The following is a 13,667-nucleotide window of genomic DNA, read 5'->3' as shown; positions in this document are numbered from 1 at the left end:
CTTATGTTTTTTGTTAAACTTTATTTTGGGTGTGGATTATTTTCAGCAGGAATTGGCTGTCTTTATTTTATCCCTCCCTCTCTAGTGACTCTTGTGTGGAAAGATCCACATCTTGGGTAGTCATTATCCCATACGTCACTAGCTCATGGACTCTTGTTAATTACATGAAAGAAAACATAATTTATGTAAGAACTTACCTGATAAATTCATTTCTTTCATATTAACAAGAGTCCATGAGGCCCACCCTTTTTTGTGGTGGTTATGATTTTTTTGTATAAAGCACAATTATTCCAATTCCTTATTTTATATGCTTCGCACTTTTTCTTATCACCCCACTTCTTGGCTATTCGTTAAACTGATTTGTGGGTGTGGTGAGGGGTGTATTTATAGGCATTTTAAGGTTTGGGAAACTTTGCCCCTCCTGGTAGGAATGTATATCTCATACGTCACTAGCTCATGGACTCTTGTTAATATGAAAGAAATGAATTTATCAGGTAAGTTCTTACATAAATTATGTTTTTTTATCTGAAAACAATATGTGCTATTGTGATTCTTTCTTCCAGAACCACCTTCTCTGAAGCCTGATGGTAAACAAACCCTACTGTTACCAGCACCACCATTGGAGAAGAGATGATCATTTTTATAAATAACTTAGATGGAAAAACTATTTTTAAAGGACATGAAAACCAAAATGTTTCTTCCATGATTCAGATACAGCATCCATTTGTATGCAAATTTACAAGTTACTTTCTCCAACATAGGTGTGTCCGGTCCACGGCGTCATCCTTACTTGTGGGATATTCTCCTCCCCAACAGGAAATGGCAAAGAGCCCAGCAAAGCTGGTCACATGATCCCTCCTAGGCTCCGCCTTCCCCAGTCATTCTCTTTGCCGTTGTACAGGCAACATCTCCACGGAGATGGCTTAGAGTTTTTTAGTGTTTAACTGTAGTTTTTATTATTCAATCAAGAGTTTGTTATTTTAAAATAGTGCTGGTATGTACTATTTACTCTGAAACAGAAAAGAGATGAAGATTTCTGTTTGTAAGAGGAAAATGATTTTAGCAACCGTTACTAAAATCGATGGCTGTTTCCACACAGGACTGTTGAGAGGAATTAACTTCAGTTGGGGGAACAGTGAGCAGACTTTTGCTGCTTGAGGTATGACACATTCTAACAAGACGATGTAATGCTGGAAGCTGTCATTTTCCCTATGGGATCCGGTAAGCCATTTTTATTACAGAAAGAAAAAAAGAAAAAAAAGGGCTTCACAAGGGCTTTTTAAGACTGTAGACATTTTCTGGGCTAAATCGATTTATATATAAACATATTTTATACTCCATAGCCTTGAGGAATTATTTTAATCTTGGGAATTATGTAAAATAACCGGCAGGCACTGTATTGGACACCTTACCCTCTAGGGGCTTTCCCTAATCATAGGCAGAGTCTCATTTTCGCGCCTCTATTGCGCACTTGTTTTTGAGAAGCATGACATGCAGATGCATGTGTGAGGAGCTCTGATACATAGAAAAGACTTTCTGAAGGCGTCATTTGGTATCGTATTCCCCTTTGGGCTTGGTTGGGTCTCAGCAAAGCAGATACCAGGGACTGTAAAGGGGTTAAATATAAAAACGGCTCCGGTTCCGTTATTTTAAGGGTTAAAGCTTCCAAATTTGGTGTGCAATACTTTTAAGGCTTTAAGACACTGTGGTGAAATTTTGGTGAATTTTGAACAATTCCTTCATACTTTTTCGCAATTGCAGTAATAAAGTGTGTTCAGTTTAAAATTTAAAGTGACAGTAACGATTTATTTTAAAACGTTTTTTGTACTTTGTTATCAAGTTTTTGCCTGTTTAACATGTCTGAACTACCAGATTGACTGTGTTCTGAATGTGGGGAAGCCAAGGTTCCTTCTCATTTAAATAGATGTGATTTATGTGACACAAAATTTAGAGAAAATGATGCCCAAGATGATTCCTCAAGTGAGGGGAGTAAGCATGGTACTGCATCATCCCCTCCTTCGTCTACACCAGTCTTGCCCACACAGGAGGCCCCTAGTACATCTAGCGCGCCAATACTCCTTACTATGCAACAACTAACGGCTGTAATGGATAATTCTATCAAAAACATTTTAGCCAAAATGCCCACTTATCAGCGAAAGCGCGACTGCTCTGTTTTAGAAAATACTGAAGAGCATGAGGACGCTGATGATATTGGTTCTGAAGGGCCCCTACACCAGTCTGAGGGGGCCAGGGAGGTTTTGTCTGAGGGAGAAATTTCAGATTCAGGGAAAATTTCTCAACAAGCTGAACCTGATGTGATTACATTTAAATTTAAATTGGAACATCTCCGCGCTCTGCTTAAGGAGGTGTTATCTACTCTGGATGATTGTGAGAATTTGGTCATTCCAGAGAAACTATGTAAAATGGACAAGTTCCTAGAGGTCCCGGGGCCCCCCGAAGCTTTTCCTATACCCAAGCGGGTGGCGGACATTGTAAATAAAGGGAAAGGCCCGGTATACCTTTCGTCCCTCCCCCCATATTTAAAAAATTGTTTCCTATGGTCGACCCCAGAAAGGACTTATGGCAGACAGTCCCCAAGGTCGAGGGGGCGGTTTCTACTCTAAACAAACGCACCACTATACCCATAGAAGATAGTTGTGCTTTCAAAGATCCTATGGATAAAAAATTAGAAGGTTTGCTTAAAAAGATGTTTGTTCAGCAAGGTTACCTTCTACAACCAATTTCATGCATTGTTCCTGTCACTACAGCAGCGTGTTTCTGGTTCGATGAGCTAGAAAAGGCGCTCAATAATAATTCTTCTTCTTATGAGGAGATTATGGACAGAATTCATGCTCTCAAATTGGCTAATTCTTTCACCCTAGACGCCACTTTGCAATTGGCTAGGTTAGCGGCGAAAAATTCTGGTTTTGCTATTGTGGCGCGCAGAGCGCTTTGGTTAAAATCTTGGTCAGCGGATGCGTCTTCCAAGAACAAATTGCTTAACATTCCTTTCAAGGGGAAAACGCTGTTTGGCCCTGACTTGAAAGAGATTATCTCTGATATCACTGGGGGCAAGGGCCACGCCCTTCCTCAGGATAGGTCTTTCAAGGCCAAAAATAAACCTAATTTTCGTCCCTTTCGCAGAAACGGACCAGCCCCAAGTGCTACGTCCTCTAAGCAAGAGGGTAATACTTCTCAAGCCAAGCCAGCCTGGAGACCAATGCAAGGCTGGAACAAAGGAAAGCAGGCCAAGAAACCTGCCACTGCTACCAAGACAGCATGAGATGTTGGCCCCCGATCCGGGACCGGATCTGGTGGGGGGCAGACTCTCTCTCTTCGCTCAGGCTTGGGCAAGAGATGTTCTGGATCCTTGGGCACTAGAAATAGTCTCCCAAGGTTATCTTCTGGAATTCAAGGGGCTTCCCCCAAGGGGGAGGTTCCACAGGTCACAATTGTCTTCAGACCACATAAAAAGACAGGCATTCTTACATTGTGTAGAAGACCTGTTAAAAATGGGAGTGATTCATCCTGTTCCATTAGGAGAACAAGGGATGGGGTTCTACTCCAATCTGTTCGTAGTTCCCAAAAAAGAGGGAACATTCAGACCTATCTTAGATCTCAAGATCCTAAACAAGTTTCTCAAGGTTCCATCGTTCAAAATGGAAACCATTCGAACAATTCTTCCTTCCATCCAGGAAGGTCAATTCATGACCACGGTGGATTTAAAGGATGCGTATCTACATATTCCTATCCACAAGGAACATCATCGGTTCCTAAGGTTCGCATTCCTGGACAAGCATTACCAGTTTGTGGCACTTCCGTTCGGATTAGCCACTGCTCCAAGGATTTTCACAAAGGTACTAGTGTCCCTTCTAGCGGTGCTAAGACCAAGGGGCATTGCAGTAGTACCTTACTTGGACGACATTCTGATTCAAGCGTCGTCCCTTCCTCAAGCAAAGGCTCACACGGACATTGTCCTGGCCTTTCTCAGTTCTCACGGGTGGAAAGTGAACGTAGAAAAAAGCTCTCTATCTCCGTCAACAAGGGTTCCCTTCTTGGGAACAATAATAGACTCCTTAGAAATGAGGATTTTTCTGACAGAGGCCAGAAAATCAAAACTTCTAAACTCTTGTCAAATACTTCATTCTGTTCCTCTTCCTTCCATAGCGCAGTGCATGGAAGTAATAGGTTTGATGGTAGCGGCAATGGACATAGTTCCTTTTGCGCGAATTCATCTAAGAGCATTACAACTGTGCATGCTCAGTCAGTGGAATGGGGACTATACAGACTTGTCTCCGACGATACAAGTAGATCAGAGGACCAGAGATTGACTCCGTTGGTGGCTGTCCCTGGACAACCTGTCACAGGGGATGAGCTTCCGCAGACCAGAGTGGGTCATTGTCACGACCGACGCCAGTCTGGTGGGCTGGGGCGCGGTCTGGGGACCCCTGAAAGCTCAGGGTCTTTGGTCTCGGGAAGAATCTCTTCTCCCGATAAATATTCTGGAACTGAGAGCGATATTCAATGCTCTCAAGGCTTGGCCTCAGCTAGCAAAGGCCAAGTTCATACGGTTTCAATCAGACAACATGACGACTGTTGCGTACATCAACCATCAGGGGGGAACAAGGAGTTCCCTGGCGATGGAAGAAGTGACCAAAATCATTCAATGGGCGGAGACTCACTCCTGCCACTTGTCTGCAATCCACATCCCAGGAGTGGAAAATTGGGAAGCGGATTTTCTGAGTCGTCAGACATTTCATCCGGGGGAGTGGGAACTCCATCCGGAAATCTTTGCCCAAATTACTCAATTGTGGGGCATTCCAGACATGGATCTGATGGCCTCTCGTCAGAACTTCAAGGTTCCTTGCTACGGGTCCAGATCCAGGGATCCCAAGGCGACTCTAGTAGATGCACTAGTAGCACCTTGGACCTTCAAACTAGCTTATGTATTCCCGCCGTTTCCTCTCATCCCCAGGCTGGTAGCCAGGATCAATCAGGAGAGGGCATCGGTGATCTTGATAGCTCCTGCGTGGCCACGCAGGACTTGGTATGCAGACCTGGTGAATATGTCATCGGCTCCACCATGGAAGCTACCTTTGAGACGAGACCTTCTTGTTCAAGGTCCGTTCGAACATCCGAATCTGGTCTCACTCCAACTGACTGCTTGGAGATTGAACGCTTGATCTTATCAAAGCGAGGGTTCTCAGATTCTGTCATTGATACTCTTGTTCAGGCCAGAAAGCCTGTAACTAGAAAAAATTACCACAAAATATGGAAAAAATATATCTGTTGGTGTGATTCTAAAGGATTCCCTTGGGACAAGGTAAAAATTCCTAAGATTCTATCCTTTCTTCAAGAAGGTTTGGAGAAAGGATTATCTGCAAGTTCCTTGAAGGGACAGATTTCTGCCTTGTCTGTGTTACTTCACAAAAAGCTGGCAGCTGTGCCAGATGTTCAAGCCTTTGTTCAGGCTCTGGTTAGAATCAAGCCTGTTTACAAACCTTTGACTCCTCCTTGGAGTCTCAATTTAGTTCTTTCAGTTCTTCAGGGGGTTCCGTTTGAACCCTTACATTCCGTTGATATTAAGTTATTATCTTGGAAAGTTTTGTTTTTGGTTGCAATTTCTTCTGCTAGAAGAGTTTCAGAATTATCTGCTCTGCAGTGTTCTCCTCCTTATCTGGTGTTCCATGCAGATAAGGTGGTTTTACGTACTAAACCTGGTTTTCTTCCGAAAGTTGTTTCTAACAAAAACATTAACCAGGAGATAGTCGTGCCTTCTTTGTGTCCGAATCCAGTTTCAAAGAAGGAACGTTTGTTGCACAATTTGGATGTTGTTCGTGCTCTAAAATTCTATTTAGATGCTACAAAGGATTTTAGACAAACATCTTCCTTGTTTGTTGTTTATTCTGGTAAAAGGAGAGGTCAAAAAGCAACTTCTACCTCTCTCTCTTTTTGGATTAAAAGCATCATCAGATTGGCTTATGAGACTGCCGGACGGCAGCCTCCTGAAAGAATCACAGCTCATTCCACTAGGGCTGTGGCTTCCACATGGGCCTTCAAGAACGAGGCTTCTGTTGATCAGATATGTAAGGCAGCGACTTGGTCTTCACTGCACACTTTTACTAAATTTTACAAGTTTGATACTTTTGCTTCTTCTGAGGCTATTTTTGGGAGAAAGGTTTTGCAAGCCGTGGTGCCTTCCATTTAGGTGACCTGATTTGCTCCCTCCCTTCATCCGTGTCCTAAAGCTTTGGTATTGGTTCCCACAAGTAAGGATGACGCCGTGGACCGGACACACCTATGTTGGAGAAAACAGAATTTATGTTTACCTGATAAATTACTTTCTCCAACGGTGTGTCCGGTCCACGGCCCGCCCTGGTTTTTTAATCAGGTCTGATAATTTATTTTCTTTAACTACAGTCACCACGGTATCATATGGTTTCTCCTATGCAAATATTCCTCCTTTACGTCGGTCGAATGACTGGGGAAGGCGGAGCCTAGGAGGGATCATGTGACCAGCTTTGCTGGGCTCTTTGCCATTTCCTGTTGGGGAGGAGAATATCCCACAAGTAAGGATGACGCCGTGGGCCGGACACACCGTTGGAGAAAGTAATTTATCAGGTAAACATAAATTCTGTTTTTATTATACATTTTCCTTCATTCTCTTGGTATTTTTTTGAAAGAGCAGCAATGCACTACTGGGAGCTAGCTGAACACATCAGTAAGCCAATGAAAGTATGCATAAATGTGCAGTCACCAATCAGCCACTTGCTCTCAGCTAATGAGGCTATCTAGGTATGCTCTTCAACAAAGGATACAAAGAGGACAAAACAAATTAGATAAAAGAAGCAAACTGGAAAGTTGTTTAAAATTGTATTTTCTTTCTGAGTTATGAAAGAAAAAATTGGGCTTCATGTCCCTTTAAGTTTCCAGCACTCAAGCCAGGCAGAAGTGAGCATCTATGGGTGTATTGGATGTCTACTAAGAAGAAAGTAAAAACCCCATAAGCCAACCCTGTAACCTCCTATTGAGACCTGTCTTTATATATATATATATATATATTTATATTTCTACATTAACACAATTGCCGTAACCAATGTCACTTATATCAGTTTGTAGTAGTTTATATGAATGCCATTCTACAGGCCTAGGAATGTGTAGGGAGAAATAGATACAGTGTCAGAGGGTTCTGACTGCCAAGTTATTGAAGTACATTGAATTGCACAGCCTGTAGATAACGGCAACTTTATTGCATATAGAGAATTTAAAGCATTTTAAGTAAGCCCGGAACAGGTTTGTGGCTGGCACATGATGGCTTTAAGTGGTAGTGTGGTACGAAACAAAACAGACTAAATTTCTGCTATGATTTTGGAACCAAATTACTGGGAAAAAACGCCTCTCTCACTCTCATTTTGTTAGGAATCTAACAAGGATTTTTATATAGATTTATGCAGGGTAATCTAGGATCCAGAGGTAAAATTCTGATTAGTCAAGCCCTGCCCTATAATAAAATGAATTAATGATGATGATTGTTGTAAGATGACCTAGTGTCTAGCATTTGTGCTTCCCTGGCTTAAGTACAATATTTATCACCTCTTAAAGGGATATTCCAGCCAAAATTGGAAACCACATGGGTGCATTTCGGTATTGAACAGAAGCAATTTTGTAATATACATGCATTGGTAAAAATGCTTCTAATAAAAACTATAGCTGTTTTAAAGGGATACTAAACCCAAATTTTTCTTTGTTCTCTTGCAATCTTTATTTGAAAAAGAAGGCATCTAAGCTAAGGAGCCAGGCAATTTTTGGTTCAGCCCCTGGACAGCATTTATCCACCAATTGTTTAGGACAACCCAGGTTGTGAACCAAAAATGAGCCGGCTTCTAAACCACCCTCTTGCTTTTCAAATAAAGATATCAGTTTTCTTCATTCTCTTGCTAATTGGAGTACATTAGAAAGTTGCTTAAAATTGCATGCTCTGTCTGAATCATGAAAGATAAAATTTGGGTTCAGTGTCTCTTTAAGTATGCATTGTGCACCAGCATTTTAAAAACAGCACTTGCCCAGAGAGCCTAAGGTGATTGTACCTGTACATCTGGTAATGACTCAATTTAATTGCTGACATGATACAAGCCCTACTGGTGCTCTAAGCAGCTGCATTATGTAAAATGCGGGTGCAGTGACAATATCTAGGCATGCTTCACAGGCACGTGCAGAGAAAAATATTAACACTAAAACAGTGATAACGTTTACTAGAATCATTTTTGCCAAAACATGTATATTGCCAATATGTTTCTATTCAAATATTTAATAAATCTATGTGCATTTAAATTTTGACTGGAATGTCCCTTTAATGTAGAATGCTTCTTGTTGAGGTTTAATGCTCTGATGATGGTATGCAGTAAACTAATGATCAGTTTTGTTTTTGCCTGAACAACACATTCTGAAAATGCATTTATTTCTTCTGTTATGTGTGATCAGTCCACGGGTCATCATTACTTCTGGGATATAACTCCTCCCCAACAGGAAATGCAAGAGGATTCACCCAGCAGAGCTGCATATAGCTCCTCCCTTCTACGTCAGTCCCAGTCATTCTCTTGCACCCAACGACTAGATAGGATGTGTGAGAGGACTGTGGTGATTATACTTAGTTTTTATGACTTCAATCAAAAGTTTGTTATTTTATAATAGCACCGGAGCGTGTTATTACTTCTCTGGCAGAGTTTGAGGAAGAATCTGCCAGAGTTTTTTACTATGATTTTAACCGGAGTAGTTAAGATCATATTGCTGTTCTCGGCCATCTGAGGGAGGTAAAAGCTTCAGATCAGGGGACAGCGGGCAGATGAATCTGCATTGAGGTATGTAGCAGTTTTTATTTTCTGAATGGAATTGATGAGAAAATCCTGCCATACCGTTATAATGACATGTATGTATACACTTCAGTAGTCTGGGGATGGTATTTCACCGGAACTACTCTGTTAAAAGTCACTAATCCTTTTAATAAGTATTTTTCATGTTAAACGTTTTTGCTGGAATGTAGAATCGTTTACATTGCTGAGGTACTGAGTGAATAAATATTTGGGCATTATTTTCCACTTGGCAGTTGTTTGCTTTTAATTGTGACAGTTTCGTTTCTCTTCACTGCTGTGTGTGAGAGGGAGGGGCCGTTTTTGGCGCTCTTTGCTACGCATCAAAAATTTCCAGTCAGCTACTCTTATATTTCCTGCATGATCCGGTTCATCTTTGACAGATCTCAGGGGTCTTCAAACTTCTTTGAAGGGAGGTATATTCTCTCAGCAGAGCTGTGAGAATTTTATATTGACTGTGAATAAAAACGTTGCTCTGTAATTTTTATGTCAAATTTAATTATTGCTATTTTACTAATGGGAACAAACCTTTGCTAAAAGTTGTGTTGTTTTAAAGTTTGATGCTATAACTGTTTTTCAGTTCATTATTTCAACTGTCATTTAATCGTTTAGTACCTCTTTGAGGCACAGTACGTTTTTTGCTAAAAAAGATTATAACCAAGTTGCAAGTTTATTGCTAGTGTGTTAAACATGTCTGACTCAGAGGAAGATATCTGTGTCATTTGTTCCAATGCCAAGGTGGAGCCCAATAGAAATTTATGTACTAACTGTATTGATGCTACTTTAAATAAAAGTCAATCTGTACAATGTGAACAAATTTCACCAAACAGCGAGGGGAGAGTTATGCCGACTAACTCGCCTCACGCGGCAGTACCTGCATCCCCCGCCCGGGAGGTGCGTGATATTATGGCGCCTAGTACATCTGGGCGGCCATTACAGATAACATTACAAGATATGGCTACTGTTATGACTGAAGTTTTGTCTAAATTACCAGAACTAAGAGGCAAGCGTGATCACTCTGGGGTGAGAACAGAGTGCGCTGACAATACTAGGGCCATGTCTGATACTGCGTCACAGCTTGCAGAGCATGAGGACGGAGAGCTTCATTCTGTGGGTGACGGTTCTGATCCAAACAGATTGGATTCAGATATTTCAAATTTTAAATTTAAATTGGAGAACCTCCGTGTATTACTAGGGGAGGTCTTAGCAGCTCTCAATGATTGTAACACCGTTGCAATACCAGAGAAACTGTGTAGGTTGGATAAATACTTTGCGGTACCGGCGAGTACTGACGTTTTTCCTATACCTAAGAGACTAACTGAAATTGTTACTAAGGAGTGGGATAGACCCGGTGTGCCGTTCTCACCCCCTCCAATATTTAGAAAGATGTTTCCAATAGACGCCACCACTCGGGACTTATGGCAAACGGTCCCTAAGGTGGAGGGAGCAGTTTCTACTTTAGCTAAGCGTACCACTATCCCGGTGGAGGATAGCTGTGCTTTTTCAGATCCAATGGATAAAAAATTAGAGGGTTACCTTAAGAAAATGTTTGTTCAACAAGGTTTTATATTGCAACCCCTTGCATGTATCGCGCCGATTACGGCTGCGGCAGCATTTTGGATTGAGTCTCTGGAAGAGAACCTTAGTTCATCTACGCTAGACGACATTACGGACAGGCTTAGAGTCCTTAAACTAGCTAATTCTTTCATTTCGGAGGCCGTAGTACATTTAACCAAACTTACGGCTAAGAACTCAGGATTCGCCATACAGGCACGTAGGGCGCTGTGGCTAAAATCCTGGTCAGCTGATGTTACTTCTAAGTCCAAATTACTTAATATACCTTTCAAGGGGCAGTCTTTATTTGGGCCCGGTTTGAAAGAAATTATCGCTGACATTACAGGAGGTAAGGGCCACGCCCTACCTCAAGACAAAGCCAAAGCTAAGGCTAGACAGTCTAATTTTCGTCCCTTTCGGAATTTCAAAACAGGAGCAGCATCAACCTCCACTGCACCAAAACAGGAAGGAGCTGTTGCTCGTTACAGGCAAGGCTGGAAGCCTAACCAGTCCTGGAACAAGAGCAAGCAGGCCAGGAAACCTGCTGCTGCCCCAAAGACAGCATGAACCGAAAGCCCCCGATCCGGGACCGGATCTAGTGGGGGGCAGACTTCCTCTCTTCGCCCAGGCCTGGACAAGAGATGTTCAGGATCCCTGGGCACTAGAGATCATATCTCAGGGATACCTTCTAGACTTCAAATTATCTCCCCCAAGAGGGAGATTTCATCTGTCAAGGTTGTCAACAAACCAGATAAAGAAAGAAGCGTTTCTACGCTGTGTACAAGATCTGTTATTAATGGGAGTGATCCATCCGGTTCCGCGGTCGGAACAAGGACAAGGGTTCTATTCAAACCTGTTTGTGGTTCCCAAAAAAGAGGGAACTTTCAGGCCAATCTTAGATTTAAAGATTCTAAACAAATTCCTAAGAGTTCCATCGTTCAAAATGGAAACTATTCGGACAATCTTACCCATGATCCAAAAGGGTCAGTACATGACCACAGTGGACTTAAAAGATGCTTACCTTCACATACCGATCCACAAAGATCATCACCGGTATCTAAGGTTTGCCTTCTTAGACAGGCACTACCAGTTTGTAGCTCTTCCATTCGGATTGGCTACGGCTCCAAGAATCTTCACAAAGGTTCTGGGTGCCCTTCTGGCGGTACTAAGACCGCGAGGGATTTCGGTAGCTCCGTACCTAGACGACATTCTAATACAAGCTTCAAGCTTTCAAACTGCCAAGTCTCATACAGAGCTAGTTCTGGCATTTCTAAGGTCGCATGGATGGAAAGTGAACGAAAAGAAGAGTTCTCTTTTTCCTCTCACAAGAGTTCCATTCTTGGGGACTCTTATAGATTCTGTAGAAATGAAGATTTACCTGACAGAGGACAGGTTAACAAAGCTTCAAAATGCATGCCGTGTCCTTCATTCCATTCAACACCCGTCAGTAGCTCAATGCATGGAGGTGATCGGCTTAATGGTAGCGGCAATGGACATAGTACCTTTTGCACGCCTACACCTCAGACCGCTGCAATTGTGCATGCTAAGTCAGTGGAATGGGGATTACTCAGATTTGTCCCCTACTCTGAATCTGAATCAAGAGACCAGAAATTCTCTTCTATGGTGGCTTTATCGGCCACACCTGTCCAGGGGGATGCCATTCAGCAGACCAGACTGGACAATTGTAACAACAGACGCCAGCCTACTAGGTTGGGGCGCTGTCTGGAATTCTCTGAAGGCTCAGGGACTATGGAATCAGGAGGAGAGTCTCCTTCCAATAAACATTCTGGAATTGAGAGCAGTTCTCAATGCCCTTCTGGCTTGGCCCCAATTAACAACTCGGGGGTTCATCAGGTTTCAGTCGGACAACATCACGACTGTAGCTTACATCAACCATCAGGGAGGGACAAGAAGCTCCCTAGCAATGATGGAAGTATCAAGGATAATTCGCTGGGCAGAGTCTCACTCTTGCCACCTGTCAGCAATCCACATCCCGGGAGTGGAGAACTGGGAGGCGGATTTCTTGAGTCGCCAGACTTTTCATCCGGGGGAGTGGGAACTTCATCCGGAGGTCTTTGCCCAAATACTTCGACGTTGGGGCAAACCAGAGATAGATCTCATGGCGTCTCGCCAGAACGCCAAACTTCCTCGCTACGGGTCCAGATCCAGGGATCCGGGAGCGGTTCTGATAGATGCTTTGACAGCACCTTGGAACTTCGGGATGGCTTATGTGTTTCCACCCTTCCCGCTGCTTCCTCGATTGATTGCCAAAATCAAACAGGAGAGAGCATCAGTGATTCTAATAGCGCCTGCATGGCCACGCAGGACTTGGTATGCAGATCTAGTGGACATGTCATCCTGTCCGCCTTGGTCTCTACCTCTAAGACAGGACCTTCTGATACAGGGTCCATTCAAACATCAAAATCTAACTTCTCTGAAGCTGACTGCTTGGAAATTGAACGCTTGATTTTATCAAAACGTGGTTTTTCTGAGTCGGTTATTGATACCCTGATACAGGCTAGGAAGCCTGTTACCAGAAGGATTTACCATAAAATATGGCGTAAATACCTATACTGGTGCGAATCCAAAGGTTACTCCTGGAGTAAGGTTAGGATCGCTAGGATATTGTCTTTTCTACAAGAAGGTTTAGAAAAGGGTTTATCAGCTAGTTCATTAAAGGGACAGATTTCAGCTCTGTCCATCTTGTTACACAGGCGTCTGTCAGAAAATCCAGACGTCCAGGCCTTTTGTCAGGCTTTAGCTAGGATCAAGCCTGTGTTTAAAGCTGTTGCTCCGCCATGGAGTTTAAACTTAGTTCTTACCGTTTTACAGGGTGCTCCGTTTGAACCCCTTCATTCCATTGATATAAGATTGTTATCTTGGAAAGTTCTGTTTTTAATGGCTATTTCCTCGGCTCGAAGAGTCTCTGAGTTATCAGCCTTACATTGTGATTCTCCTTATCTGATTTTTCACTCAGACAAGGTAGTTCTGCGTACTAAACCTGGGTTCTTACCTAAGGTAGTCACTAACAGGAACATCAATCAAGAGATTGTTGTTCCATCCTTGTGCCCAAATCCTTCTTCAAAGAAGGAACGTCTTCTACACAATCTGGATGTAGTTCGTGCCCTCAAGTTCTACTTGCAGGCAACTAAAGATTTTCGCCAAACTTCTTCCCTGTTTGTCGTTTATTCTGGACAGAGGAGAGGTCAAAAAGCTTCTGCTACCTCTCTCTCTTTTTGGCTTCGT

The 13,667-nt window shown here is 42.6% G+C and overlaps 1 protein-coding gene across 1 annotated transcript in view; it reads left to right on the top strand.

Annotated features, from left to right (window-relative positions):
- CDK4 (cyclin dependent kinase 4) overlaps nt 1-13,667 on the top strand; it is a 102,369-nt gene that overhangs the window by 60,683 nt on the left and 28,019 nt on the right. The gene's annotated exons all lie outside the window — the stretch shown is intronic.

This window comes from Bombina bombina, chromosome 3 (assembly GCF_027579735.1).
Source record: "Bombina bombina isolate aBomBom1 chromosome 3, aBomBom1.pri, whole genome shotgun sequence".
Lineage (NCBI taxonomy): Eukaryota > Metazoa > Chordata > Amphibia > Anura > Bombinatoridae > Bombina > Bombina bombina.
The sequence above is the reverse complement of the archived record's forward strand: the minus strand, read 5'-3'. Positions and strand labels throughout refer to the sequence as shown.